At 41.0% G+C, this 7,744-nt stretch overlaps 1 non-coding gene across 1 annotated transcript; it reads right to left on the reverse strand.

The window, feature by feature from the left end:
- Positions 1-1,944: 1,944 nt before the first annotated feature.
- Positions 1,945-2,149, reverse strand: LOC136377860 (small nucleolar RNA SNORA73 family). Its single transcript, XR_010746476.1, has one exon. It is a non-coding gene; the product is annotated as a small nucleolar RNA SNORA73 family (small nucleolar RNA).
- Between the last annotated feature and the right edge of the window lie 5,595 nt (positions 2,150-7,744).

A 7,744-nucleotide genomic window follows, 5' to 3' on the forward strand; every position in this document is an offset into this window, starting at 1 on the left:
TCTGCAGAATGAAGATAATCACACCATCGTCACAGAACTTTCTACAGTATAGTATGTGTAATAAACTTAGCATGAAGGCTGGCCACAGCACTCATTCAATCCATGCTGCCTCCTATTGCTCTTTTACAGCAATCTGTCTTTGTAACATTTCTTGATACACATTAAATGAGTTCTTTAAAAAGTGAATGGTTTGTCACATAAATCAGACTACCAGAGCTTTATAAGAATAAAGTAATTGCAGTTCAAATTAAAGGCCAAGTTAAATAATTCAGGAGAATAGTTTTAATGAGGAAGGCACTGTTGTACAGGAGAGATCTAAGACCAAAGGGGCAAAAATGACATTTCTATGTCTGATCTCATAGAGGCCCTAAGTAAGCACTTCAGGGAGTAAAATAATATTGTCATCATTTTTCACTTCCTGCTACTGCCATGGCCCCTAAAGCATCCACCAGACCCTGTTTCCATCTTTATGACTTTAGAAACTTTAATGGAAATCAGGAGTATTAATGAGAAATCTATGAATGGAAGAATCTCACTGCCTTAATTCATACCACAGAATGTCTTATTATTCAGTTTTGCAAATTAGCAAGTGAACAAACTAATTTAAGGAAATAAGGACAATGCCACATAAAACACACTCCTCTTATTTATCTTGACAAGGCATGGTTCCATTTTAATGATTTATGTTAATGTTTTATTGTACAGTGGTTATGCCCTAAAGTGCATTTTATAAGACTAATGAAGTCTTAGTAATCCCAGACGTCTTCTCCACTATTCTCTTATTATGGCTTTACTAAAGAACTCGTGTGGGGGAGACCACCAACCATCATATGAGTAAGGAAGTTTATGAATTAGTGAAATGAAAATCAGTCAAGCTCTACAGTAGAGAGGGGTCCATAGGCATTTCCAGTAGGATTCTGTTTTTTCACACAAAAATGTCTATTGGTCTTCATTACAATGAGAGATGAGCAAACTGTTGTATTTAGGGTTCATCAAACATCAAACCAATGTTTTTTCAAATGTTTTGGGTTTGCCAAAATCCAAAACACGTTTTGCCCTCAGCATTTTTCCCTTCATTTTCAAACCCCTGTGTATTTTAAGGGAAATTTAATCCTTATGTTTCTGACTCATTTACACTTAACACGTGAACATGTTGTTTCATAAGACTTATTTGAAGTCTATGAAGTCTTGTAAGTCTTCTAAAACCCTTTTTCTGTAGTGGCAGGAAGCTGTGTGTTGCAAAGACATGTGAACTTGAATCCCCAATGAATTGAATTGGTTTGAAATTCAAGATTTGTTAAGACACAATGTTAAATTGAGTTAAACTTGGTAAAACCCATCTTCTCTCCCATAATTACTATCCTATTGTTTGGTACATGGCTCTTAACAATGAAATCACTGAGGCCACAAAATAGTCATTGTTGACATTCCTATGATATATACTAAAAGCCGGATTTCCATTGAGGAGGAAGGAACTGAGGTCATTTACTGCCTGTGGCCAGTGAAGTACAGTTTAAGTTCTAGACTTCCCAGCTTCTAGTTACACCCTCTATGTAAGCCATTGTCTCCTGGCTGTTCAAGCTAAAAGGCCCCTCAGCCATCCTCATCCTTATTCTCTTCAACCTCCTTCGGCCTCACGAAGGTCTGTATGGTGTGTGGGGAAGCCCATGCAAATTCTACCAGACCTTGCTTCGAATCCCAGAGCTACCACTTCTTGGGAAGCATGCAGGGATGATGGGGGAGGGCTGCCTGGACAGAGACAAAAAAATGATACCAAAACAGTGATCAATGCATAGAATTGTAATTCTGATATTGTGGCAGTACTAGGGGTCAGAGAATGCCAAGATTTCAATTAGTTCCCTAGTCTTATGTCTAGCCCTCTCATGTACCTTCTGTTTCTTTGTTAGAATTTTTTTACTTTTTATTATTTACTTTTTTTATACTAGATGTTTCCTGCATGGTTTATCTCCTCAGTTGTTGTCCACAGGACTCTGAGAAGCTGTAGAAATATGCAGGTGCAGACTCAAGGCCCGGCTTTCTCTCCAATGTTGTGGAAAGGGTCTGTACATCACAGACAGAGCCCTATGCTCCCCTATGCCACCTGGACAGAGCCTCAGGGAGAGTAACCTCCTGGGGATATTCACATTGAATGTATCTTTTATTTCTAAATAGTTATTTTCACTACAATGGGACTCCAGATGGTTCTAGAGGGTTGGTATAAATAGGGCTCTGAGAGCCATCTCCAGATTCTTCTTGGAATAGATATAAACCATGAGCTTCCTGACAGTTCTCAAGGCCAGAAATGATTTGGAGTGATTTAAATGGTAAAGCACAAGAATTTTAGAGTTAATCATATCTAGGCCAATATCTTGCCTCTGCCACTTTTAGTTGCTTGAATCTTAGAAAGTTAACTATATCTCTGAGCTCTCTTTTTTAACTGCGAATGAATTAAGAAATATTCTTATCTCATCAAATGATTGCACAAATTAAAGGTGATCAAACATGGTAAGTGCTTAGTGAGCATATATTACAAGCACAATGAATGGTAGTTGTAATTGTTGCTATTACATTGCTGATGCATTTTCAAACCAGCTCTTATAGGATTGTTGGTATCTGGAGTCTTTCTTTTCACTATTTACAACTTTTTTCCCCATCCCAATATTTGGATAGGACTGACTATCCAAGAGTAGTATTTTGCTCTATTTATTTTTTGTTACTATTGGGTCCCTTCAAGGTATCAATTAGATAAAGGTGCCTCCCTCCTGTCTGTCCACATGATCCATCCTGAGCAAAGACACTGAGATCATTTTTAACCTAGCCTTGAAGCAGTGGTCTTCACTATCATCTCTTCTTAGGCACAACAGGTTGAATTCAAATATATTTGCCTTTTCTTTGAGTTTGTCCTTTTGAGACTTTTCTCTGTCTCAATAGATTCCCCCTCTCTATTCATTCCTCTGAAAGCAGACACATTTATTAATGGCTTTCCTCATGCCTTCATACCTTTCTACATCATTTTCTTCATCCGTTTGTAGAGTGCTTTCTCACATCTTATCTCCTTCAAGAGGTATCCTTGCTTCAACTCACATCTTGTTCTCAAAACCAACCACTCTGTCTTCCTCCACAGATTAATAAATGGCTCTATCACTTTCCCAGACACTCAAGCCAAAACTCTGGAGTCGCTTTTGTTTCTCCCTTTCCATGATCCCCTGCATCTGATCACTCCATTGGTTTCACCTCAACAATAAATGTGTTTATCCATGCCCTTCTCTCATGTTCACCACTAACATTCCAGGCTAATCCACTCTTTCCTGAGCTCTTCATGACTGGAACACTTTTTAGTCTGATCTTACTTCTACTTTTCCTCTCCTACAATCCATTCCCCATGCAGTAGACAGAACCATCTTCTTAAAACGAATATCTAAGCATGTCCTCTTTCTGCTTGAAGCCTCATTGTGGCCTTCCAATGTTTTTAGGATCCTACAAACCCACATAATCCTGCGTATCTTGTTTTACTCTCCCTCTGGCTCACCATGCACCGCACATACTAACCTTTCAAGTCTTCAGAGGTGTTGATCTCCTTTCCACATGGGGGTCTTCTCTCTGCCGATAGCAAGGCTCTCCCATTCTCCCTTAATCAGGTTGATTCCTATTCTTTCTTCTGAAATATCACTTCTCTGAGAAACCTTTCTTTCCTAATCCTCCTTATACACCTTCCTCACGGCACCCAAACTTCTTTGTGACACTAACCGCAAGCATCACTGACTAATTTGGGGATGACTTTTGTTTACTAGCTCTCGGTCGTGTTGGCTGTGTCGTAAGCCTACACTCCAGGAGGGGCTGTGTCTCTTGTTCACTGCAGAATCCCCACTGCTGGCAGGAATGCCTCAGCCTGGTTTGTTCTTAATAAAGATGTCTTAAATGAATTAACCCCACCTAATTCTGTGCACTCTTGCCCCATATCCCTTCCCATGTGAGTTTCAGTTTGCACAGCTGAAATTTGTTCTAGTCTAAAAGTCTTTTCATGGTTGTAGTCAAGGTACTTGATCTGGTTCAGGATTAGAGAGTAAGCTTGTATATGAAAAAATGCCACATTTTCTATTTCTTTTGTTCTCTATATGTATTTGCTACTCCTGAGACCATGAAATCATATTTAGTAGTGTTTAATGACTGGCTGATAAGTGTGAGTCACACTCTTCCTGGGCAACTGTATACTTATCTTCAGGATTCATCTTTTCTACAATACCCAAAGGGGTTTTTTTTGTTTGTTTTTTTACAGAAACAGAGAGAGAGTCAAAGAGAGGGATAGATAGGGACAGACAGACAGGAACGGAGAGAGATGAGAAGCATCAATCATCAGTTTTTCCTTGTGACACCTTAGTTGTTCTTTGATTGCTTTCTCATATGTGCCTTGACTGCGGGCCTTCGGCAAACCGAGTGACTCCTTGCTCGAGCCAGCGACCTTGGGTCCAAGCTGGTGAGCTTTGCTCAAACCAGATGAGCCCATGCTCAAGCTGGCAGCCTCAGAGTCTCGAACCTGGGTCCTCAGCATCCCAGTCCGATGCTCTATCTACTGTGCCACCACCAGGTCAGGCAATATCCAGTTTTTAATATAACTATGGTTATATATTATTGATAGATTCTTCTATTATATATAAAGTTATATATGAATATATGGTTGATAGATTCTTTAATAAATGAGTGACAATATAAAATCAATGCTGTTACAGTTCAGTATCTGTTTTAAGTTTTCAATAAATTAGCCTAATGTTAAGTAACTTTATGCCTTTGATTAATTGTATTAATTCCAAGGTATAACCCAAAGCTCTAGAAAACAAAAGCATTTAAAATACATTCTTTAAATTCATCAGCTGATTGGAAGAGTAGTGCCCACATTAGGGAGGGTAATCTGCTTTACTCTATCTCATGATAATCTCATCCAGAAACCCCCTCACAGACACATCCTGAATAACGTTTGACCAAATATCTGGCACTCCATGACCTAGTCAAGTTGACACATAAAATTCACCATCACACCTTGGTTTTCCTACATTCTTCTGTTTTTGTTTCTAAGAAATTTTTTAAAGGTTAAAGTTTTTCCTCAATCTTTAGACTGGATTAAGTTGTTTTACTCTTCATTCCCATAATCCTCTGTCTTTTATTTATTTATTTGAGAGACAGATAGAGACAGAAAGGGAGGCGGGTAGAAGGAGAGAGAAGCATCAACTCGTTGTTCCACTTAGTTGTTCTATTTAGTTGTGTACATTGATTGCTTCTCCTATGAGCACTAACTGGGATCAAACACGTGACCTCAGTGTGTCAGGGCAATGCTTTATCCACTGAGCCACCTGACTAGGGCCCTTTCTTATTTTTAACATTCATCATCATTATAATTAATCACGTTTAATATCATTACTTCCCCTAGCTCAGGGGTCCCCAAACTACAGCCCGAAGGCCGCATACAGCCCCCTGAGGCCATTTATCCAGCCCCTGCTGCACTTCCGGAAGGGGCACCCCTTTCATTGGTGGTCAATGAGAGGAGCATAGTTCCCATTGAAATACTGGTCAGTTTGTTGATTTAAATTTACTTGTTCTTTATTTTAAATATTGTATTTGTTCCCGTTTTGTTTTTTTACTTTAAAATAAGATATGTGCAGTGTGCATAAGGATTTGTTCATAGTTTTGTTTTGTTTTTTGTATTTTTCCGAAGCTGGAAACGGGGAGGCAGTCAGACAGACTCCTGCATGCACTCGACTGGGATCCACCCGGCATGCCCAACAGGGGGCAATGCTCTGCCCATCCGGGGCGTCGCTCTGTTGTGACCAGAGCCACTCTAGCGTCTGAGGCAGAGGCCATGGAGCCATCCCCAGCGCCTGGGCCATCTTTGCTCCAATGGAGCCTCGGCTGCGGGAGGGGAAGAGAGAGACAGAGAGGAAGGAGAGGGGGAGGGGTGGAGAAGCAGATGGACGCTTCTCCTGTGTGCCCTGGCTAGGAATCGAACCCGGGACTTCTGCACATCAGGCCGACACTCTACCACTGAGCCAACATAGTCCGGCCCTCCAACGGTCTGAGGGACAGTGAACTGGCCCCCCTGTGTAAAAAGTTTGGGGACCCTGCCTTGTAGTTAGTTCCATGGCTATGGAAGCCATATCACACTTGTTTTCTACTATCATTCTGGGTTGCAGCACTGTGCCTGACCCAGAGGAGGCACATGATAGACGTTTGTTGAACTGAATTATGTTCAAGTTCCTTAGTTTTATGACCTTTAAGCAACTGTTTTCCAGGTCTGCATCCATGCTGCCCTGTATCCCAAGTATAAATGATGACAGTCTTCTTCCCATCTGTTTTCTACTGAGCAAGGGTACCACGACTAAAATTTTTCTCAAGCTTTGGGTTCAGCAGAAATCTGTACTAAGTCAAACAACCAAAATTCTGGTTCTGTGGCTCTTTCCTCCAACCCAACTGTTGGTTTTAGCTGCATAGAAGCCAGCCTGCCACTGTCTTCTCACACACCCTCCCAGAGGGAACCCTGCCCCCTAAGGAGCAGCACAATTGGGTGATTGTGACTGCAATTAATTGGTAGTTTGGTTTTGCATCTCCAGATAAACTGCAGTATCAAATGCAATAGAAGGAAAACAGAAACAAAGGAAATCCTGATGTAATGCTCAGATAAAATATAACTAGAGGTTCTCCCTTCTAAAAACAATTGTAGTAATAAGTGTTCCAAGTTTAAATTTGAAATATAAAATTCCTCTGCAGTCTTAAATCTATTTAACCATAGCTCCTCTTTCATTTTTACTAAAAGGTAAAATCCTGCCAATAGCCTAGGATTTAAAATGAAAAACTGTGATAGCAATTACCACTAAAATGCTGCCCTAACCTTTAAAGTGTCACATGTCCCAATATAGCTATTTATCATTTTCCTTTCTTTCAGCATTATAGTAGAGAAGGAGCGAGGTCAGCCTAACACTCAGAGATCTACTTTCGATTCTCAGCTCTGGATCATAACAGCCATGCAACTTTGGCCATCAACTCACTGATGTGTAACATAAAGATGATAATGTCTTCCCTCTCTCTCACCACGAAGTCATATAAATTAAATGAGATATCATATTAAATATACTTTATCGCCCTGGCCGGTTGGCTCAGTGGTAGAGCGTCGGCCTGGCGTGCAGAAGTCCTGGGTTCGATTCCTGGCCAGGACACACAGGAGAAGCGCCCATCTGCTTCTCCACCCCTCCCCCTCTCCTTCCTCTCTGTCTCTCTCTTCCCCTCCCGCAGCAGAGGCTCCACTGGAGCAAAGATGGCCCAGGCGCTGGGGATGGCTCCTCGGCCTCTGCCCCAGGCGCTAGAGTGGCTCTGGTCGCGGCAGAGCGACGCCCCGGAGGGGCAGAGCATCGCCCCCTGGTGGGCAGAGCGTCACCCCTGGTGGGCGTGCCGGGTGGATCCCGGTGGGGCGCATGCGGGAGTCTGTCTGACTGTCTCTCCCCATTTCCGGCTTCAGAAAAATACAGGAAAAAAAATTTTTTTTAAATTAAACATACTCTATCATTATGAAGTGCTAGGCATGCTAACCTAATACCAATGCCTTGTTATTTAAGTATAACTAATCTTTAAATAAAGGTTTTCTCAAAATAAAAGAATTTTTCATTAAGAGCTGATTTCTAAATTGTGTTTTTAAATATTTTTTTTTTGTAGTTTTCATGCTTAACTTTTCTACAGCACTTCTTTTAAGAGCTTCTACAGT

Source organism: Saccopteryx leptura, chromosome 6 (genome assembly GCF_036850995.1).
Source record: "Saccopteryx leptura isolate mSacLep1 chromosome 6, mSacLep1_pri_phased_curated, whole genome shotgun sequence".
Lineage (NCBI taxonomy): Eukaryota > Metazoa > Chordata > Mammalia > Chiroptera > Emballonuridae > Saccopteryx > Saccopteryx leptura.